Raw genomic sequence first — 25,197 nt, 5'->3', positions numbered from 1 at the left:
TAAAAAATGTTAAAGCCATACATTTTACCAAAAAACATTTAGCATAATAAATCGTTTAAGACACAGAGCACAGCCCATATAAATGACCACTACATTACAATGCAGAAACCTGACTCATTTCCAAAATACATTTCCAATATGCACCATTCGTTTTTTGCCAGATTACATACAAACATGAGAAACAATGCAAAAGAAACAGTACCCTATAAGCAAACAGATGCAAACTGTGAGGGTGAGATGGTGCAGGCAGAGAGTGAGATGACACACGCAAAGACAGACATGGTGTAGGCAGAGAGTGAGATGTCACACGCATAGAGAGAGATGACACATGCATAGAGAGAGATGGTGCAGACAGAGAGTCAGATGACACACGCAAAGAGAGACATGACACACGCAAAGAGAGAGATGGTGCAGTCAGAGAGTGAGATGACACACGCAAAGAGAGAGATGACGCAGATAGAGAGTGAGATGACACATGCAAAGAGAGAGATGACACCCGCAAAGAGTACCCTATAAGCAAAGAGATGCAAACTGTGAGGAGACACAGGTGACATTATAGAAAAAGGTGCAAATATAATTGTTTAATTTACACAGACACTCAGTGTGATCCTAGTAAAAAATGTTAAAGCCATACATTTTACCAATTTTTTTTTACCATAGTAAATCGTTTAAGACAGGGAGCACAGCCCATATAAATGACCACTACATTACAATGCAGAAACCTGACTCATTTCCAAAATACATTTCCAATATGCACCATTCGATTTTTGCCAGCATTACATACAAACATGAGACACAATGCATAAAGAAACAGTACCATATAAGCAAACAGATGCAATCTGTGAGAGTGAGATGGCGCAGGCAGAGAGTGAGATGACACACGCAAAGACAGACATGGTGCAGGCAGAGAGTGAGATGTCACACGCAAAGAGAGAGATGACACATGCAAAGAGAGAAATGGTGCAGGCAGAGAGTGAGATGACACACGCAAAGAGAGACATGACACACGCAAAGAGAGAGATGGTGCAGTCAGAGAGTGAGAAGACACACGCAAAGAGAGATATGACGCAGGTAGAGAGTGAGATGACACACGCAAAGAGAGAGATGACACACGCAAACAGTACCCTATAAGCAAAGAGATGCAAACTGGGAGGAGACACAGGTGACATTATAGAAAAAGGTGCAAATATAATTGTTTAATTTACACAGACACTCAGTGTGATCCTACTCAAAAATGTTAAAGCCATACATTTTACCAAAAAACATTTAGCATAATAAATCGTTTAAGACACAGAGCACAGCCCATATAAATGACCACTACATTACAATGCAGAAACCTGACTCATTTCCAAAATACATTTCCAATATGCACCATTTGTTTTTTGCCAGATTACATACAAACATGAGAAACAATGCAAAAGAAACAGTACCCTATAAGCAAACAGATGCAAACTGTGAGGGTGAGATGGTGCAGGCAGAGAGTGAGATGACACACGCAAAGACAGACATGGTGTAGGCAGAGAGTGAGATGTCACACGCATAGAGAGAGATGACACATGCATAGAGAGAGATGGTGCAGACAGTCAGATGACACACGCAAAGAGAGACATGACACACGCAAAGAGAGAGATGGTGCAGTCAGAGAGTGAGATGACACACGCAAAGAGAGAGATGACGCAGATAGAGAGTGAGATGACACATGCAAAGAGAGAGATGACACCCGCAAAGAGTACCCTATAAGCAAAGAGATGCAAACTGTGAGGAGACACAGGTGACATTATAGAAAAAGGTGCAAATATAATTGTTTAATTTACACAGACACTCAGTGTGATCCTAGTCAAAAATGTTAAAGCCATACATTTTACCAAAATTTTTTTACCATAGTAAATCGTTTAAGACAGGGAGCACAGCCCATATAAATGACCACTACATTACAATGCAGAAACCTGACTCATTTCCAAAATGCATTTCCAATATGCACCATTCGATTTTTGCCAGCATTACATACAAACATGAGACACAATGCATAAAGAAACAGTACCATATAAGCAAACAGATGCAATCTGTGAGAGTGAGATGGCGCAGGCAGAGAGTGAGATGACACACGCAAAGACAGACATGGTGCAGGCAGAGAGTGAGATGTCACACGCAAAGAGAGAGATGACACATGCAAAGAGAGAAATGGTGCAGGCAGAGAGTGAGATGACACACGCAAAGAGAGACATGACACACGCAAAGAGAGAGATGGTGCAGTCAGAGAGTGAGCTGACACACGCAAAGAGAGAGATGACGCAGGTAGAGAGTGAGATGACACACGCAAAGAGAGAGATGACACACGCAAACAGTACCCTATAAGCAAAGAGATGCAAACTGGGAGGAGACACAGGTGACATTATAGAAAAAGGTGCAAATATAATTGTTTAATTTACACAGACACTCAGTGTGATCCTACTCAAAAATGTTAAAGCCATACAATTTACCCAAAAACATTTAGCATAGTAAATCGTTGAAGACACAGAGCACAGCCCATATAAATGACCACTACATTACAATGCAGAAACCTGACTAATTTCCAAAATACATTTCCAATATGCACCATTCGTTTTTTGACAGCATTACATACAAACATGAGACACAATGCATAAAGAAACAGTACCCTATAAGCAAACAGATGCAAACTGTGTGGAGATATTATAACAAATTTGCAAATATAATTCTTTAATTTATACAGACACTCAGTGTGATCCTATTTAAAAATGTTAAAAACAATCATTTTACCTAAAAACATGTACCACAATAAATCATTTGAAAGATAGAGCAAAGCCAATATATAAATAGGCACTACATTACAGTGCAGAAACCTGACGCATTTCCAAAATACATTTCCAATATGCACCATTAAGTTTTTTACTAGTCTTACAAAAAAACATGAGACGCAATGCAAGAATAAAGAAGCCCAATATGCTTGTTAATCTTCCCCATAGTGTATACAGCACTCTATCTATATTAAATGAATCATTACTCACCTTTAAAAATGCTTTTGAAGGTTTAGAACAGTGGCAGTCACAAACCAGATTTTCTTATGCAGAATCTCTGAATAATGCTTCTTTCACTGCAGCCTCAGAGTAATGGCACAGATTCCCTCTGATTTCAGACCCATTTTCATGTACATAACCAATGAAATTTCTTCCCACACAAATTCAAAACCAAACTAAGGGGCCGATTAGGATGGCGGACGGACTTGCGTCCGTCCGCCACCCCTGAGTAGGAGGGACCGTCCGCATGGGCAGCGGCGGTCCCTCCATGGCAATTAGGATGTGACCGCCAGGGTGGCGGTCACATCCTCTATTTTTAACATTGCGGTGGGTGCAGCTTCAAGCTGCACCCGCCGCAATGTTAAAAATGCATGTGTTGCATTTACATGCACAAAGCGGCAGGCACCGCACGGTGCCTGCTGCTTTGTGTACGCAAATGCAGGGGGGTACCATAGGTACCCCCCATGTGCACCCCCCACCCCCCATTCACCCAGGGGGCCCGCAACGGGCCCCCAAAGTGAATGTCCGTATGCTTTTCCATGGCGGAAAAGCCGCTGTGGAAAAGCATATTTACACCAACATCATAATATGGCGGACGGTGTCTCATAGACACCGCCTGCCATGTTATAGCTTTTCCGCCACGGTCGGAAGCCGACCGCGGCGGAAAAGCGGCGGACGGAATTCCAGACCCACCAGCCATCCTAATTTGGCGGTGGGTCTTTGGAGGCTCCGCCGCGGTTTTTCCGCATCCTCCAGGCCGGCGGACACTTCCGCCGGCCCGGAGGATGCGGAAAAACCGCCATCCTAATCGGCCCCTAACATTTTAATTGGTCTACATTTCAACACTTTGAAACTCACATAATATTCACCCATCCCCCTACTGCTCTTTCTGCCTGTTACCATGGTCACACTCCACACATCACCTAACTGAGCACACAGGTGAAAAGTTCATGATACTATGTTGCAAATGAACCCAGCAAGGGTGTTTGACTTCTCAATATAGCAGCTTATCCTGTGCAATGTTTCTTTCAATGACTTTTTCTCAACCATTAGAATTACTTCTTTCAAAAATCAGAAGAATGCACCCTAATTTTCAGTGTAGAATGTTAAGAAACCACCAATCATTTCTTCTTTTTCAAGTGCACTGAATCTCAACCAATTTTTTTCATAACTCCTACTTTCAAACTGCCATTTCATTTCCACAACTCATCTGAATACAACCACATCTACCTTCAAGATGCCTAAAGTCTGGATTGTGGGTCATAGCTTTGTTCACTGGAGTGAAAAGTATGCAGCAAACAGAGGTATTCCCAACCTTGATTTACCAAATGTGTATATTATGTGGATTGGCCAGAGAGGATTGAGATGTCACCAATTGATACCATTGGTAAAATCCTTTATGCATCTACCACACCCTGACCTCATAATTGTACACTGTGGTGGAAATGACCTGGGCACTTTGACTGGGGTAGGTCTGGAAATGCTTTTAAAGGACACCTTTGGGCAATTGATGTCACTTTTTCCAAAAACTGCCTTGGTATATTTTAATATATGCCAAAGGCAAAAATGGAACTGGTCCAACCAATTTTGTCCACAGATTGAGAAAGCAAGGAAACATGTGAATAAGTCTGTTTCTGCTTTCCTCAGAGACTATGGTATGGGTTCTATATACCACAACAACCTGCGTTACAACATGCAAGGCATCTATAGGAGAGATGGTGAAAATTTTACAGATGAGGGGAATAGAGTCTTCCTCTTGAATTTTAGACTCTGCATCGGTACCTACTTGTAGGTACTTAAATCACCCACATAACACAACAGCTCTTTTCAGAGCTACCCTACCTCTAAGCACTCTAAATTCTTATTTTACTCTAATTTTTTTCACTGTTTTTCCCCGTGGTGCGCTCAGGGAAGCGTACCTGTAAATGCCCATGTACGCACACCCTGAGCTTACTCCGCGAAATAAAAAAAATAAAAAAAGTTTTTTTGCCCTTCGGGGTCCTCCTAGGCCCGCCTGAGAAAACCTAGGAGGTCAGGGGGTCTCTACCCTGCCCCCTTTTAATTTTTTCCCCTTTTCTTTTTCACCTCTTGTGTCTCGGTTCTTCCGAGACACAAGATGGCGGTCTCTCCGGACCATTTTGAATGTTTACAAACACCCGAGAGCCAATCAGCTTTCAGCTCGCGCACTTCCGTGGCACGCCGGGTGCGCTTACCGGTACGCGTACCCAAAGCGCTCGGAGCGCGCATATAGATATATACATTTTTTTTAAGTTAATTTTCATAAAAACCACTGGAGCGATTTTAACCAAATATGGACAAGGCCCTACTACGTACCAGTCCCTACCATTTTGCCAAATTTGGTGTCATTCCGTTCAGCGGTTCGGGCTGTAGCCGTGTCTAATCGTCCTATGGAAATTAACATGGGAAAAACACATTTTGGGACCCCCCTTTTTTCTCGGCCCCCGCTTCACGAATCCCCCCCCGACACTTTCAGGGAAGGAGCGGAGCGTAACGGGCCATCTTCTTTGAGAAATTCACAAAGATTCGTCCACTGACGCCAAAGTTATTCCCAATAGAATTTGCGGATTTCCTATGGAAACTAGGTCCTAACTATAACTACCCACTGGCGACCGCCAGTAGGTAATATATATATATATATATTCACTGAAAAAACCATAGGTTATAGACCATATATAGTTAGGAATTAGCATTTAGAAAACCTTATTTTACTCACACAAAACCATTGAAATTCCATATATAGTTAGTTGCACTAACTATATATCGCGCACCCGCAATCCACTGCTGATCATGTCACATATTACATCATTCATGACATGGTCAGTGACATGACATGAGTAAAATAAGGTTTTTTAAATGCTAATTCCTAACTATATATGGTCTATAACCTATGGTTTTTTCAGTGAATTTTCAAGGTTTTGTAAATGCTAATTCCTAACTATATATGGTCTATAACCTATGGTTTTTTCAGTGAATTTCAATGGTTTTTTAATAGCAAATATCATAAGCTGTCGAATGTCAAGTACGTGGTAAGTGAAAACATTTTCGTGTTTATGCACACTGATCTGCTTTGAATGGTGCCCCCCCCCTCATTTCTATTAGGAGTACTCTCTCTTTGCAGATAGTGAAAGGTAGTTAACGCAGGCCTTTGCCCCCGTTGTAATCCGTCGTGCCTGCTTCTCTCTCCATTTGATTGATTGTTATCCAAGTATTTACTGTTTTAGAATTAGTTCTCTTTGGTTCATTCTCTATTTACAAACAAACACAGAGTCGCAATACTCTGTTTAGTCTTTGCAGATAACGAAAAATCGTGTAAAAAAAAAGAAAAGGAATCGAGCAAAATCAGTAGGCCACTAATGGGATCTCTTTTTGACCTCGCTAAAATAGAAACATTAGGAACAACCCCTCATGACAAATACAAAACTAGTGAGATGAACTGAACTCCACACAATGATGGCTGCAAAACAGCTCGGCTCCGCCACCCACCCCGCCCAAAATAACGATAAAGAGCGGCTGCCATGATTGGTTGCGGAATGGCCACGACGGAGCTACGAAATGGTGCTGCTCTCATGCTAACCCCAGCTTCAGTCTGAAACATCCAGAAACACTGTAGACTACCAATTCGATCAGTTCCGGTAGCGCCCCAATGTAACCCGGTAGAGAAGAACTAGCCCTCCCCTCTTTGACTGATGGTTCTTGTTGCCTGTCCCTTCTGTTGTCATTTAACAGAACTATTTAGCCTGCTGAAAGGGGTTGTGTTTCGACCGCTGGTTGGTGGAGACATTTTGACTATATTCTGGACCTGCGTTGTCGCGTAATGCGTCATATGACGCGCCGCGTTAGCGCATCCGGAAGTCATCCGGGGCGCGCAGCGCGTAACGTAAGCATAACAAGTCATGTGACTTGTTAATAAAACTTTTCATTGGTTCATTTTACTTTTCTTATTCTAATGATGAAAGCCTTGGTCATATCACCTAAAAATTACGCTTTTAATTACTTCCGAACATTATTTTTTCTTAAATATATGTTATAATGTTCCAGGCTAATGTACTTTCCCGGAAATTTTACAACTGTCCTGCAAGTAAAATATATTCTTTTTTCGAGAAAAAGAGCGTTTCTTCGTCCCATGACGGAGCCGTTGAGCAAAAGAGGGTCGACCTGCTGTCTTAGTCGCCGATACGCCTGAATATGAGATTCTTATCGATCACTTTATGTTGCAGGAATAGAAAACACAACAGCCCTTGACCATTTATCTTTACTGCGTTCCTTCGTATTATACCTTTTACCCTTCATGTAATTGGTCTGCTTTATTTCACTTGCCTTTTAATGATTCTAAAACAGTGACTATTATTAAAAACTTTACCAATGTATATACTACTACCATGTTTTCTTTTAAAAACCTTTATTGTGAAAATTTCATTATACAAATACGAGCCTATAACCACGTGGGCCTGCCACGGAGCAAACTGTAATCGTATATGATGAATAGACATTTACACTGTAGAGGAACGTAACGGGCGGGCCATTAGGTTGCAAGAACTAAGGTGTCTAACAGTTACGGAATCGGTGGACGTACATTTTATAATTAAAATACGACAGGGCCAGTTACAATAAAATTATCTAGATATACATTTGCGGGCAAGTACCATGGGTGACGTTAATTCGAACTTTCAACCGTACAGTAATCAATAACACATCAGAACTTAATATCAATAGGGATGTCGAAATATTCAATCAATTCTCGTCCCCGCCCGCCATGTGCTTCAAAACTGCATACGTATCTCGTGATTTCAAGGTTCTGCAACCAGTACACAACAAGGAGTTACGAGTCCCATTTATTCCGGCGCCATTTTGGGCGAGGACGGGCAGGTCCAGGATATAGTCAAAATGTCTCTACCAACCATCGACTATGATGATGTTCATATGCTGTATTTATTAGAGTAACACTCATCTGTCCACATGAAATTAATTTACCACAATCTAAACATGTCATTTTAATCTTTCCAAAGTTCTTCTAAATATTTGGGACCGTTTCCCTTGCCTCTGAAGCTCTCAGTGCCACTTCTTTGATGAATGTACTAGCAGGTCAGTGGTTCTCCTCCAAATCTCTCTTTTATGCAGCACTATAATTAATTGGTGCCACCTCTCCATATGACGATGCATGGTATAGTTACCACAACTATATTTTTTTTCGGTTCCTCTGGAGAGTTCATCGTGGCAGATGAAGCGTGTAACGTACCGGGCATTTACCTTTTTTTGCATGTACAGGAAAGGAGAAAAAAAATCGAGCGTCCAAGTTCTAAGGTGTCCCAGGGCCATTTTAGTGGACCAGGCCCAAATCCAAAGAACAGGCCGCCATTTTGAGAGTCCTCTTGCAGCCGCCTGTCGCTGTAGCATCAAGAGCAGCCGAAACTCAGCTGAATGGCAACTGAAACGGTAAATGGGCGCCCCACTACATTTCAGCATTGTAGGATGACCACACCAGTACAGCAACTTGGTAGACATCACCTCGGTGCCATCCGGATCTCGGCGCCCCACTGCAGATGAAGTGCCTCTCAACTATGAAACCACCACGGTGACATCCGGATCTTGGCGCGTTGTGCTGCCTTCGGCCTATTCGCACATCGGTCCGCTACTGACGCCATCTCACAGGCTAATGGGGTGACCCACGCCGAGTTTCAGCATTGTAGGATGACCACACCAACTTGCTAGACATCACCTCGGTGCCATCCGAATCTTGGCATCTCAACGCCTAGTGGTATCTTCCATACAGAAAATATTGTTACGCTGCCTTTGGCCCCATTCGCACATCAGTCCGCAACTTAGACATCACCTCGGTGCCATCCGGATCTTGGCATCTCAGCGCCTTGTGGTGTCAGTCAGAAAATATTGTTGCGCTGCCTTTGGCCCCATTCGCACATCAGTCCGCTACTGACACCATCTCACAGGCCAATAGGGCGCCCCCCGCCGACTTTTACCATTGTACGATGGCCACACCAGTGGCACAACTTGCTAGACATCACCTCGGTGCCATCCGAATCTTGGCATCTCAACGCCTAGTGGTATCTTCCATACAGAAAATCTTGTTACGCTACCTTTGGCCCCATTCGCACATCGGTCCGCAACTTAGACATCACCTCGGTGCCATCCGGATCTTGGCATCTCAGCGCCTTGTGGTGTCTTCTACTCCGAAAATATTGTAGAAAATATTGTTGCGCTGCCTTTGGCCCCATTCACACATCAGTCCGCTACTGACACCATCTCACAGGCCAACAGGGCGCCCCACGCCGACTTTTACCATTGTACGATGGCCACACCAGTGCCACAACTTGCTAGACACCACCTCGGTGCCATCCGGATCTTGGCATCTCAGCGCCTTGTGGTGTCTTCAAATCAGAAAATATTGTTGCGCTGCCTTTGGCCCCATTCGCACATCGGTCCGCTACTGACGCCATCTCACAGGCCAACGGGGCGCCCCACGCTGACTTTCAACATTGTAGGATGGCCACAGAAGTGCGACAACTTACTAGACACCACCTCGGTGCCATCCGGATCTTGGCGCGTTGTGCTGCCTTCGGCCTATTCGCACATCGGTCCGCTACTGACGCAAACTCACAGGCCAACGGGGCGCCCCACGCCGACTTTCAGCATTGTAGGATGGCCACACCAGTGCGGCAACTTGCTACACACCACCTCGGTGCCATCCGGATCTTGGAATCTCAGCGCCTAGTGGTGTCTTCTATTCCGAAAATATTGTTGCGCTGCCTTCGGCCCCATTCACACATCGGTCCGCTACTGACGCCATCTCACAGTCCAACGGGGCGCCCCACGCCGACTTTCAGCATTGTAGGATGGCCACACCAGTGCGGCAACTTACTAGACACCACCTCGGTGCCATCCGGATCTTGGCGCGTTGTGCTGCCTTCGGCCTATTCGCACATCGGTCCGCTACTGACGCAAACTCACAGGCCAACGGGGCGCCCCACGCCGACTTTCAGCATTGTTGGATGGCCACACCAGTGCGGCAACTTACTAGACACCACCTCGGTGCCATCCGGATCTTGGCGCGTTGTGCTGCCTTCGGCCTATTCGCACATCGGTCCGCTACTGACGCAAACTCACAGGCCAACGGGGCGCCCCACGCCGACTTTCAGCATTGTAGGATGGCCACACCAGTGCTGCAACTTGCTGGACACCACCTCGGTGCCATCCGGATCTTGGCGCGTTGTGTTGCCTTCGGCCTATTCGCACATCGGTCCGCTACTGACGCCGCCTCACGTGCCAACGGGGCGCCCCACGCCGACTTTCAGCATTGTAGGATGGCCACACCAGTGCTGCAACTTGCTGGACACCACCTCGGTGCCATCCGGATCTTGGCGCGTTGTGTTGCCTTCGGCCTATTCGCACATCGGTCCGCTACTGACGCCGCCTCACGTGCCAACGTATTTTCTCCGCATTTTACACCCTATGCCGCATAACAGGTCATGTGACTTGTTTATAAAACTTTTCATTGGTTCATTTTACTTTTGGTTTCCTAATGATGGAAGGCTTGATCATGTGACCTAAAAACAACACTTTTCATTGGATGAAAACTTTTTTTTTTTCCCAAACGATGAAAGCCCCACCTTGTTTCTGGATGTTTCAGACTGAAGCTGGCGTCAGCATGAGAGCACCACCATCTCGTAGCTCAGTCGTGGTCATTCCGCGAGCAATCATGGCAGCCGCTCCCCACCAGAAGCCTACAGGAGTCGGAGCCCCAAAACTTTTGATGAATTCTCAAGGCGGAGGGGACGCTTTCGAGAATGGGGTCCAAGACCTAGCAGACAAGCGTCCGATTTCCAAGGTGTCCCAGGGCCATTTCAGTGGACCAGGCCCAAAAAGGAAACAGCCTGCCGCCATTTTGAGAGTCCTGTGACAGCCGCCTATCGCTGCACCGCAAGAGTGGGCGCAACTCAGCTGAATTGCGGCTTTTGACACAGTGGACCAAAAACGGACGGAATGGCAACTGAAACGGTAAAGGGGCGCCCCACTACAACAGATGACACTCCACCTGGAGAGGCCCGTTCACGCCGCCTCCCCCGGGGCGCCCCACGCCGTTATTCGGAGCAGCATTGTAGGATACCAAAACCAGTGCGGCAACTTACTGGACATCACCTTGGTGCCATCGTTCTGCTGCCTTGGAACTATTCGCGCAACAGTTTGCTACTGATGACCCACCCCCCGCGACGCCCCATGCCGTTATTTGCTGGGTGCCAACTTACTAGACATCACTTTCGTGTCATCTAGATTTCAGCGCGTTCTGCTGCCTTGGAACTATTCGCACAACAGTTTGCTACTGATGACCCACCCCCCGCGACGCCCCACGCCGGAAATCTGGACGTTGTGCTGCGTTGGGACTATTCGCACAGCCGACCGCTACTTCGTTGTTTTTCCCTAAAAATGTTTATATGTTATTACTATTTTTGTTTTCTTGTATATATTTATAAATTATTAAAGTTTTATAATCTTACTACTTTGTCGGAGTGCTATATATTTTTAATGTGACACATAATTGTAAAAACTTTGATGTACAAAGAGTCATCCCTGGAATCTTCCGCTTCAGGCTCGGTCCCCTCCCCAATCACAATACAGGATGGTTTTCAGATAATAGCAACGCTTCTGCTGTGACGGATCTCATCGAGTGTGGGCCTTGATCTACGATAACTCCTTTGAAGAGGGGTGATTCTTTACAGCTGTGGCCATAAACTACATCTGCAGGGCTAGCTGATACCCTAGGACCAGCCTGGACAATCGGACACAGAGGAAAAGGAGTGTCAGAGGGTGCGGTAGTGAATAGGGCGAAAGGGAGGTGTCGGGCGGGCGGGCACAGGGTGTGATTCTCAGGGAAGAGCAGCGCAGATGGGGGGAGGTTTATTACCCATGCATAAGACAGAGAGCGGGGGTGACCACTGCCTGGGGGAGATGCTTGCGAGGGTGGGGAGCCATGCTAAGGATCGACAGCGTGCACAGAGTGGGTCTGGTCAAGGCATCTAAAATGGCTGCCGTGCACGACAAAAGTGTGGCATTTGAAAAAAGACAAGATGGCGCAGACAATGTTTTCCAACACTTCCTGATTTCCTTCGAATCGAACGTTAACAGACGTTGGGGCATATTACCAAAGTTAAGCGATATTTATCCCTAACGATGCTTAGCAACGATTTTTTTACCGTCAGAAATTATCGCAGATAAACCTTGCTATTATCAAGGTTTATCGGAAATACGATAAAAAACGACCGCAATGCATTAATATCGCTGAAAACTCAGCGATATTCATGCATTACCGAGCTAATGCTCTTAGCCATGTTATCCACCTCCCATTGGATAACATGGCTAAGAACTGCTCAGGGCAGGTGGTAGCTTTTGGAGATATTCGCGCTTATCTCGAATATTTCCAAAAGTTGATAATAGGAGATAGCGATGTTAGCGACTGTTTCCAGTCGCTAACATCTTGGCATGCCCACTTTGCATGTCATTAGTGATATCACTCACATGCAAAGTGGGGCCCAAGATGGTCGCTATATTCTACTAGCCGTCGCTAACTGGTGTTAGCAACAGCTAGGTAATACACATATAATTTTATCTCCGCGAAGCGGAGCGCTGTTACAGATATATATCTTGTTTCTGAACGTTAATTTCTCAAAATGCACTGAAGCACATATATTGAGACCTAGCAAAGGCACATCGGGCTACCAGTCCCTACAATTTTGCCAAGTTTCGTGCAAATCCATTCAGCTGTTCGATCCTACCGAGAGACAAGATGGCGGCCGCTACGGACTGTTTGGAATGTTTACAGACACCGGAGAGCCAATCAGCTTCGCTTCGCAAAGCTCCGTAACGCGAAAAGTACGCGAAGCGGTGCGCTGTTACAGATATATATCTTTTTTTGAACGTTAATTTCTCAAAATCCACTGGAGCACATATATTGAGATCTAGCAAAGGCACATCGGGCTACCAGTCCCTACAATTTTGCCAAGTTTCGTGCAAATCCATTCAGCTGTTCGATTATTATTATTTTTATTTTTTTTTGCCCCGCGGGGCCCTTTTAAAACCTCCACATCAAACCTAGGGGGTGAGCGACAATGTACTATGCCCCCTTATGGTCATTTGCCCCTTCGCTTTGGCCTCCTCTTGTCTCTCGATCCTACCGAGAGACAAGATGGCGGCCGCTACGGACTGTTTGGAATGTTGACAGACGCCGGAGAACCAATCAGCTTCGCTTCACAAAGCTCCGTTGCGCGTAAAGTACGCGTCCTGGGACGCTGCCAGGTCCGCTGTTACAGATATATATCTTTTTTTAAACGTTAATTTCTCAAAATCCACTGGAGCACATATATTGAGACCTACAAAAGGCACATCGGGCTACCGGTCCCTACAATTTTGCCAAGTTTCGTGCAAATCCATTCAGCCGTTCGGGCTAAAAGTGAGGCCAACCGCCCTATGGAAAACTCAATGTTAAAAACACGTTTTGGGACCCCCCTTTTTTCTCGGCCCCCCCTTGACGAACCCCCCCCCAAATTTTCAAGGGCTGCTCAGAAACAAAATGTGCCATTTTCCTGAAAATTTCAGCCAATTCCGTCCACAAACGCCAAAGTTATTAGACATAGAATTTTCAAAAAACCCATAGAGAAAAAATCCTAACTATATATACCTACTGGCGACCGCCAGTAGGTAATATATATATATATATATATATATATATATATATATATATATATTCCATTATGCTGCCACAGTTGGAGGTGCACGCAATGACAGACAAACTCAGCCACCACAGTTAAGTCCTTTATTGAGGCACAACGGGACACAGCGCTGGATATTTCATTAAGCCCCAACGCGTTTCGGAGCTCCTTATGCTCCTTGCTCACGGGGCGGGCATGCAGCGACAGACGTCGGAAGAGAACAAGTCCCTGGTTCGTCCTGTTTCATAGCATTTATTGCTGATGTCATCTTTGGACTTCTGGGATTCGTAGTCCTCCAACCACCATATGACCCAAGTTGGGCTCTGCCTCCTGCAAGATAAAATCAAACCCTTAGTCGGGCCTCCAAATATGTGTCCGTTGAAAGTTAAATGCACAAGATCTGTCATTCTGCAATACGGTTTCTCAATTTTTCGAATCCTGCAGTTCACAAACAACTTCGTGATGTTGCTACCTCCCCGACCTGGCTCGGCCGGTAAATATGTTCCATTACGCTGTCACAGTTGGAGGTGCACGCAATGACAGACGAACTCAGTCACCACAGTTAAGTCCTTAATTGAGGCACAAACGGGTCACAGCGCTGGATATTTCATTAAGCCCCAATGTGTTTCGGAGCTCCTTATGCTCCTTGGTCACGAGGTGGGCATGCAGTGACAGACGTCGGAAGAGAACAAGTCCCTGGTTCGTCCTGTTTCATAGCATTTATTGCTGACATCAACTTTTGACTTCTGGGATTCGTAGTCCTCCAACCACCATATGACCCATGTTGGGCTCTGCCTCCTGCAAGATAAAATCAAACCCTTAGTCGGGCCTCCAAATCTGTGTCCGTTGAAAGTTAAATGCACAAGATCTGTCATTCTGCAAATCGGTTTCTCAATTTTTCTAATCCTGCAGCTCACAAACAACTTTGTGATGTTGCTGTGGCAGCGTAATGGAATATATATATATTGTATACTTATATACTTGTGGTGCTATCAAGGAAAGTCACATGACTTGATAAATTGGAGCACTTGCAATCATTTTGTAAATTGTTGCCTACCTGTGAACAAGGCTTAAAAAAGCTGAAACGCGTAAGGTTTGGAGCTGCAGAAAAATATATTAAATGGTTGGAAATGATTCTGAACCGGGCTCGGCAAATCTTTTCTTGATATATATACATATATATATATATATACACATATACATGTATATATTCATTGAAAAAAACATAGGTTGGAGGGGTGTTATAGTTAGCTGGACATTTCACTCGTATAAAACCATTGAAATTCCCCTGTTATAGTTAGTTGTACTAAATATAACTTGTGTGCCCGCAATCCACTGCTGATGATGTCACATATTACATCATTCATGACATGGTCAGTGACATCACTGATGACATCTCAAATGACATCACTGATGACATCCAGTGAATGTGGTTTGCTTTGATATTTAAATAAGTATAATATATATATATAGCAATCTACTTTGAAGAGTGAGTGGATGCATAAGCGTCTGAATGGAGGATTTAGTAGCAATGTGATTGTCTAAGTGACTAATTTAAAGTGTCTCACTCAATATATGGGATAGTGATGAAAGTGTATGTATACCTGTATTACTATATCTCTTCTTGTATGAACTACTACATATTCTGGTTACTAGCTATGTAAAAGTCTATATTAGTTATTAATTAGTTAAGTGACTATTTGTATGGGATAGTGAATGTGAGTGTGGTTGGGTGGGAGGTGTGTGACTATCCAAAGATGTGTAAATAGTTGATTTAGTAGGTACATGTGGTTAAGACTGTATGTGGAAACAGTTCTTTGGGTGAGTGAATCTCTTTATGGGTGTGGTGATGAATAATATATTTCTCAATTTCTCAATCATACATGTTCAGCAAACTAGAAATATAAAAGGTAGTGTATGTCACAGTTGTTGTATATGAATCAGTGATTGTATGAGTGACTGTATGGATGACTGTATACTTGTAATAGTGATTTTATAACACACTAAGTATGACTATCTAACTATATGAATAATTAAAGAGGTGTTTGTGTAAGTGTGTAGCTTAATAAATGTAAGTATGATCAATTATTTGCATAAGTGAATAGGATGCGTGCTAGTGTGTAATGTCGATGTAGGTGTATAACTATATTTAATAGTGTTCTATTGATATTTGTTAGCATGTATTTGTGAATATCTAGGTAAGTGTTTAGATGTTTATGTAGATGTAGGAATCACTGAGTAGGTTTTTAGAAACTTGTATTACTGTGTGAATGGTTTCAAACATGATTGTGATGGAACGGCCCGTAAACCCCTCCCCGAGGACCAAAACCCCCCTATCATGCCTTGTCCGACACCTCCGGGACTGAGTTTAACTCACCGACACGCCACCGCCGAGACAGGACGCCGAGCAACCTCCATCACCAACGAAACCCCGCCCTTCTCTCTCCCACAGGAGCCAACCCGAGCAACAGGAAGGGAGGAACCATACCAAGCTGACCCCGGAAGTCCCGCCCCCCTGGCAGAGTCAGCACAGGATAAAAGCCCGGATTCAGCACAACAAGGCGTCGCAGTTTCGTGGCAGGACCCTCTGGCTGGAGACGGAGAAGGTGACCAGACGTGCGAGGAAGAAGTGTGGACGGAGGAGTGGTGGAGTCCCTTGGAGGTGGCTGGAGAGCGGCCGTAACTCAAAGGAGAGTTACGGCGGACCGCGTGAGTGCCTTTTGCCTCCTTTATCCCTACTCACTAGGAGTTCGTGTTAAAGCCCCTGTATATATAACCCCTCTCCATAGTCACACTCCCCATGCACTGTATTATAGTCACACTAGCCGTGCACTGTATTATACGTATATAGCACTTCACTGTAGAAAGCCCTTTCGTTACTCGCACACCCCACCCCAGCACCCTCTCTATTACCCTGACCTGTGTTCCTTATTCCCGGTACCGTCCTTCCCCCACTGTCCGTTTCCGACCCCGCTCTTGCACTACCCGGGTGAAGGTGTACAGTTGAGACTCTCTGTCTACTCGATCAGACTAACGGTCCCTTGTTTGTTTCCTCTCTTCCGGTCCTCCTGGGAACCTCCCCGTCATCGGAATATATCCGGACCGTCCGCGGACATCAAGAGGAGAAGAAGCAGCGCCTCTGTCTTCATCGCCTGGTGCTACCCCTTGGACCTGTTGGGACTATCTGTGCTGTACATCAGTAATAAAGACCGAATATTGCCAACTATATACGGCCTCCTCGCCTGCTTTTCCGGCCCGCTACACTCACTCCACGACATTTGGTGTCAGAAGTGGGATCTGCTGGAGGTATGGAGGCCGTAATAAAGAAGATGGCCGAGTCCCAAGAACACTTCGGGAAACTTATGGAGCAATTCCTGAAGACTGCCGAAGACGACAGAGGTCAGCTCCATGATGTTCTGAAAGGCCAGGGGGCGACCCATGAAGAAACCATGACCAAGTTAGCAGACGCCCTGGGCCAGCAAAGACCGATGACCTCTCTTCCCTCTGTCGTTCTTCAGAAATATGTCCCCGGAGAAGACCCGGACTATTTTTTCACAAACTTTGAGAGGATAGCACAAGCCGCCAATTGGCCTGCCGATCGCTGGGGACAGTATTTGGGTCCACTCCTCACCGGTGATCTCCAAGCGGCCTACCAACAGGCCAATATCCAGGGCAACACTCCCTATGCTGACATTAAAAGGTGCATCCTAGAACGCCTTGGCATCGACGATGATACCTACAGGGTGAAACTTCGCCAGGCCAGGGAAAAGCCCCAAGAGAACCCGAGAGCCCTCTCCTTTCGGATCCGCGATCTCGCCAACCGATGGTTGCGTCCCGAAACCTCTACCAAGGAGAACATATTGGAGAAAATCTATCTGGAACAGTTTCTTAACTCCTTACACCCGGCTACCCAACGCTGGGTGAGGCAGCACTCCCGCCTCACCCTTGAGACTGCTATAGAGATAGCATCTGCCTATAGCAGGGTACAAGAACTGCAGCGGGGTAAGGACGACCACCCCCACAGGCCCCTGCCTACTACGTCCACTCGCCCAACCCGGCCTCCCCAAGGCCGTCGACCAGAACCACCACCGCTGTTTCCCTCCCCCGTAGTGTTCCGAACCCCGACTCCCGGACCCCAGTGTTATTCCTGTGGTGGGTTCGGACACATTGCACGGATGTGTCCACAAAAGGAGGAACCGATGGAGGTCGGTTTCGTCAGGAACTACCTGTGTAACCCTCCCGGTTACACGCCACCGCCGTTCTATTGTCCAGTGTCCATAAATGGACAGCCCCTGAGGGCTCTCGCCGATACTGGATGTCGACAGAGTGTTCTACGACCACAAGACCTTGTCCAACCCCTCAGCAATCCTACTGGGGTTGTAGCTATACAATGCGTGCATGGAGACACTAAACAATATCCCACCACTCAGGTACGAGTCCAACATTCCCAAGACCCCGGGACCTCTCTCACCGTGGGCCTTGTACCCGCATTGTCAGAACAAGCTATCCTAGGGAGTGATTATCCGGGTCTACCGATGCTCCTACAAAAGACTTCCGACTCCCTGACTCAGTGGTGGAAAGAAGCTCCCTATCCCGAGTGTCCCGACCCAGTGCCCGATCCCAAACCCCACAAACCTAGGAGTCAAAAGAGAAGAGAAAAGAAGGAACACCACAGCGCTTATCCTGCCATTATTGACGAGCACCCCTGGCAGACAGACCAAGAGTTCAGGGCCGCCCAACGAGAAGATCCTCTGCTACAGGAGGCCTGGGGAAAAGCACTCGATCAAGAAGATCCCTTACAAGTAGGTCCTTCCTTCTTTAAGAAAAATGGATTGTTATATCGAAAGGGGGGGCCCCAACAGAATGCTCAGTTGCTTGTCCCCGGCCCCTTTCAAGACAAAGTCCTTTTTTTGGCACATAGTCACCTGTTGGGGGGTCATTTCGGGGACGAGAAAACCAGCCAAGCCATCTTGGAGAAATTCTACTGGCCAGGGGTGTATCAAAGGATCAAGACTTACTGCCGCGAATGCATAACATGCCAAAAGAACAGCCGACACAGACCACCCCGTGTCCCTTTGCAACCCCTCCCTGTCATAGACGTTCCCTTCAGCCGCATCGGGATGGACCTAATCGGTCCCCTCTTACCCTCCCGCAGCGGGTGTCGCTATGCCCTGGTCATAGTGGACTATGCCACCCGCTTCCCGGAGGCTATACCACTCCGCCAACCTACCACACAGGCAATAGCGAAAGCTCTGATCGCCTTGTTTTCGCGGGTTGGCTTCACGCGGGAAATCCTCACCGACCAGGGCACCCCCTTCGTTTCAGCCCTTATGAAACGGGTATGTGCGGAGTTGGGAATTAAACAAATCCGGACCTCTGCGTATCACCCGCAAACAGACGGACTCGTAGAACGATACAACGCCACGTTGAAGCAAACGTTAAAAAAACTCTTAGGCCTCGAAGCGAAGAGATGGGAAGACATGCTTCCTTTGGCCTTGTTTGCGATCCGTTGTAAAACCCAGAGCAGCACGGGGTACTCCCCATATGAATTGCTGTACGGTCGAGCACCCCGTACCCTCCTAGACATGGCCCAGGAGGCCTGGGAAGCTGAACCGGATCGGACACGTCCACTCCCAGAATATATGCAAAACCTCAAGACACATCTATCTATGATTCGTGATATCGTCCGGCAAAACTTAGAGACCGCTCAGGATAACCAAAAGAGACAATATGACAAGGGCACTCGCAGTCGGGTCTTTGCGGTCAACGACCTAGTGCTCCTTATGATGCCCTCGTCCGACCACAAATTATTGGGCCAATGGCAAGGACCCTACCCCATCCTTCGGCAAGTAACACCCGTCACGTACGAAATAGAACTGGATCCTACCCGAGGCACCTCTCAAATCTTCCATGTTAACCTGCTTAAGAAGTGGGAAGGACCCCGTCCGGTGCTGTCTGGAACCCAGAAGAACTCCATCCTCTCTTTCGACCCTTGTCTAGATTCCGACCTTAACCCGGTTCAAATCCAGGAGCTACGCCACACCTTGGAACCCTTGAAAGGCGTCTTCTCGACCTCCCCCGGTCGAACCACGGTCACCGAACACAGGATTGAAACCAAACGTGGGAAAGTGGTTCGCCTGAGGCCGTATAGAGTACCAGAGGCCCGTAGAGATGTCATCCGACAGGAAGTGGAAGTCATGCAACAAATGGGAATAATTGAAGCCTCAGTCAGCGAGTGGAACTCCCCTATCGTTTTGGTACCAAAACCGGACTGCTCGGTCCGTTTCTGCATCGACTTCCGGGAGGTCAACAAGGTCTCCAAGTTCGACACCTACCCCTTACCCAGGGTGGACGAAATGATCGAAAAAATAGGACAAGCAAAATTCATTTCCACGCTCGATCTCTGCAAGGGGTACTGGCAGATACCCCTCCGGGAACAAGATAGAAGAAAAACTGCCTTTTCTACCCCGGACGGGTTATATCAATTCCTTGTCATGCCCTTTGGACTTCATGGCGCCCCCGCCACCTTCCAAAGGGCCATGAACCAGGTTCTGCGACCCCATACAGCTTACGCAGGCGCGTATCTAGATGACATCGTCATCTTTAGCGACAGCTGGCCCCAACACCTACAGCACCTATCCAGTGTTATCAGCTCCTTAGGCTCATACGGGTTTGCCATCAATCCGGCCAAAACCACGTTGGCCGCAAAAACAGTTAAATATTTGGGGTTTCTTCTGGGGGACGGCCTGATTAGACCCCAAGAGAGCAAAACGGCAGCCATCCGATCCCTCCCGTTTCCACAAACAAAAAAAGACCTCCGAGCCTTCCTAGGACTCCTGGGGTATTATCGGCGCTTTGAGCCCAACTTTTCTCAAAGAGCAGCAGCCCTCACGGACCTGTTGAAAAAAACAAACCGCTCAGATGAACAACTCAGGAATCCCTCCTCGGAAGCCTGGCATGCCTTTACAGACCTCAAAGAAGCCTTGACCTCGGGTCCTGTATTGGTCCCCCCCAATTATTCAGCCCCTTTCATCCTACAGACAGATGCATCGGACTACGGCTTAGGAGCCGTATTGTCCCAGAAGGATGCCGCGGGAAATGAACGACCCATTCTATTTGTGAGCCGCAAACTCTTCCCCCGGGAAAAACAATATGCGGTGGTTGAAAAAGAAGCCTTAGCCATCAAGTGGGCGGTAGAAAGTCTTCTGTATTACCTTGAGGGCAGAGACTTCATACTCTATACAGATCACGCCCCTTTGGAGTGGATGGCCCGGAACAAAGGGCAGAACGACCGGGTCCTGCGTTGGTTTTTGTCCCTCCAACCCTTTCATTTTCAGACCAAACATAGAAAGGGTTCCGATCAAGGAAATGCGGATTTTCTGTCCCGGTATCCGCATTCTCCGCCCATTACAAGAAGGACAGCTAGGGGAAGGGGATGTGATGGAACGGCCCGTAAACCCCTCCCCGAGGACCAAAACCCCCCTATCATGCCTTGTCCGACACCCCCGGGACTGAGTTTAACTCACCGACACGCCACCGCCGAGACAGGACGCCGAGCAACCTCCATCACCAACGAAACCCCGCCCTTCTCTCTCCCACAGGAGCCAACCCGAGCAACAGGAAGGGAGGAACCATACCAAGCTGACCCCGGAAGTCCCGCCCCACTGGCAGAGTCAGCACAGGATAAAAGCCCGGATTCAGCACAACAAGGCGTCGGAGTTTCGTGGCAGGACCCTCTGGCTGGAGACGGAGAAGGTGACCAGACGTGCGAGGAAGAAGTGTGGACGGAGGAGTGGTGGAGTCCCTTGGAGGTGGCTGGAGAGCGGCCGTAACTCAAAGGAGAGTTACGGCGGACCGCGTGAGTGCCTTTTGCCTCCTTTATCCCTACTCACTAGGAGTTCGTGTTAAAGCCCCTGTATATATACCCCCTCTCCATAGTCACACTCCCCATACACTGTATTATAGTCACACTACCCGTGCACTGTATTATACGTATATAGCACTTCACTGTAGAAAGCCCTTTCGTTACTCGCACACCCCACCCCAGCACCCTCTCTATTACCCTGACCTGTGTTCCTTATTCCCGGTACCGTCCTTCCCCCACTGTCCGTTTCCGACCCCGCTCTTGCACTACCCGGGTGAAGGTGTACAGTTGAGACTCTCTGTCTACTCGATCAGACTAACGGTCCCTTGTTTGTTTCCTCTCTTCCGGTCCTCCTGGGAACCTCCCCGTCATCGGAATATATCCGGACCGTCCGCGGACATCAAGAGGAGAAGAAGCAGCGCCTCTGTCTTCATCGCCTGGTGCTACCCCTTGGACCTGTTGGGACTATCTGTGCTGTACATCAGTAATAAAGACCGAATATTGCCAACTATATACGGCCTCCTCGCCTGCTTTTCCGGCCCGCTACACTCACTCCACGACAATGATACTCCATATTTTATTGTGAGTGTTGAAAGGTTATGTTACTGTATCATGAGGTATATTAGTTTGTCACTTGGATGATGTCATCAGTGATGTCATCAGTGATGTCATTTGAGATGTCATCAGTGATGTCATCAGTGATGTCACTTACCATGTCATGAATGATGTAATATGCGACATCATCAGTTGTGGATTGCGGGCGTGCGAGTGATAGTTAGTACAACCAACTATAACAGGGGAATTTCAATGGTTTTATACAAGTGAAATGTCCAGCTAACTATAACACCCCTGAAACCTATGGTTTTTTCAATTAATTTCTAAGGTTTTTTCAGTAATAATTCCTAACTATAACCTGCCTGAAACCTAAGGTTTTTTCAGTGAATTTCAAAGGTTTTTTAAATGATAATTTTTAAATATATTTATTGTTGTTTTTTAAAAAAAAAATTTAACTACAGTTTTTTTATCTTTTTATTTTTAGATGTTATTTTTTAAATGACATTTCACATATTTTTTATTACTTTTTTTACATTAAAGGTATTATTTTTATTATTGTATATTGTTTATGATATAATTAAATTATTGTAATTTTTTTTTTCCTCTTTCTTGCAGTTGCACACCCAAAGTGCACCCTACTCGTTTACTGCGCAAAACGTGTCTGTCATTTTGGGATCGCTGTCTAGGATCCGCGTAGTTTGTGCGACGGATACGACTTCTCCAACGCGCTTGCTATGCGACTTGAGTGTGACTTCTGGCACATACGCGAGATGTACGTACTACGCGATGTGGCTGACGCGCTGTAGCGCGTGACATCATATGCATATCGGTCCCGGTGGATGCCCGACTCACGCAATTTTTTTAAATGTTGAGAAATGTATTTATATATATTTAATATGAATATTAAGACAAGAGAATATCTGAGGCTATTATAAAAATAATATTCTTTATTCTTGCTTAAAAAGTACATCACTTTTTAATGCGATTTCGCGAAGTCGCGCTGGGTGCGAGCACAATGCGAGCTGAGTGCACGCATCCTACATTCATCCTATGCGCAACTCTTTTGATCTCAAAAAAAGAGAATTGATTGGTTCATTACACTTCCTATTGAAACTATTGAACGACCCCAACCATTTCAATTACACTTCTTAGAATTTTTCTTAGGGAAAGACCTCCTGAGAAGATCTGCTGCTCTTTCTTTTTTGGAGAAGAGATTTATTTAAAGATACCATGGCTGCTAATCCACCATCATCCTCTGGTTCAGAGAAGTCATCAGAGCAAGAATTTGTTCCTGAACCTACACCATAGGAAAAAATTACCAGCTTTGTCTGGAAAATGTTCACCTTTCCACCAGGCTTAAAAAAGGTGAATGCAACAAAAGTTACTTGCCGCATATGCAATGAAGTGCTTTCATGGGGAGACCCCAACAAAAAGTACTCCTGAGGAACTGGAAGTATGCGAAAGCATTTGCAATCCAAGCATCCGGTCAACTTTGCAAGGGAGGAGTTAGGGAGATTGAGAGAGGCTCCTCCTGCTTTACCAGAAGGCCCGAGTACCAGTGAAGCAACACCAACCTCTACCTCACAGCCTGATATTCGTCCCCAATTTGGGAAACTAGGAATGTCATGTGTAAAATGCGGACACTTGATTGTATATGGGGAGCAGTCAGTGGATCTGGTGTGTCGAGCTGTTGACCACCGCCATTGTTAGTTTTCTTTTCTCCTCACCTTCCAGTTTTTAGTTCTTTTCCCAGTTCACATTTTTCCCGTTTTAAAAAAAAAATAGAAAATCGTTCAAAGAAAAAAAAATACAAAACAACAAAAAGAAAAAGAAAAGTTATTTTCAGAACTAACTACTCTGGTTAAAGAAAGAGCTAGACTAGTTTGTTAGTGTGTGAAAGTTTAGATGAATGTATGTGTAGTAAATAATTGACTGTAAAAATACATTTGTGATGTGTGTTGGATGCATAACTGCAGAATTATAAGGAGGTGCTGCAGCATGACACTGTAAACTGTTTAACTCCAGCATGCTATGGTACTTCCGAAGCACAAGGATGTAACATATATACATAAATATATTGCAATGCTGTGCTTCCCTCTGCACAGCTGCGCAAACTGCAGCCATGTGGTGACACAGGCACCCTTGCACCATGTTGCAGGGATGTATGTGTCGTGCAGAGATTGTTTTTGTGCAGGAAGGGACACCTTCCTGCACAAAAACAATCAGTAAAGTCATTTTTCTCCTTCAATATATGCTGTGCATTACAGCATATATTGAAAATGAAAAAATGAGGAACACTTTTCCTCGTTGTGCTTTGCTACACCAATAGAAAGATGGTGTAGTATTCACAAACATGTCCAGATTCATGATTTCTGATACATCTGGAGCTGTGTCTTGTTATATGAGTGTTCTGTGCAAACACGCACAGCAAAACCTATAGAACACCTTTTCAACGCAAAGTACTGTATATGATTAGATTATATTTATATGGAAAAGAAAAGGTATACAGAATGCCTTTTCCTCACTGTATAAATAAGAAAGAGAGTCAATGGCTAGGCGAATTGTTATTATAAGAGTACATTTCTGTACTGATAACAGAGAACAAGATACCTTTACAACTACTTATGTTTTAGGGAACAGATAGGACATGTTTACATATTACTGAAGGGAAGAGATGCAACCTAATATGACATTTGGAAAAATGATTGATTTAAATTAAAGAGTTTCATTTCTCTTAATTCTGAAATTACCAACACCTGCAAAACAACCTTATCAGTCTATTTTGTGCTATACCATGTATCTTGCAGACAGGTGTTCTTAAGCCTTTTCATACTTGTTTGCATTGGAATTTTGTGGCACAAATCTAGTCCATCCATCTTCCTTTTCTTCAACTATGTGGAAACACAGTCCATTGTGCATTTTAAGACTTGTTAGAACTTACCTCAACAGTAATACACGTGAAAAAACGGTACACATTTTAATCACTTGTTTTTTATAATCTAAATAG

Source organism: Lissotriton helveticus, chromosome 1_2 (assembly GCF_964261635.1).
Source record: "Lissotriton helveticus chromosome 1_2, aLisHel1.1, whole genome shotgun sequence".
Lineage (NCBI taxonomy): Eukaryota > Metazoa > Chordata > Amphibia > Caudata > Salamandridae > Lissotriton > Lissotriton helveticus.
This window is presented reverse-complemented; position numbering follows the sequence as displayed.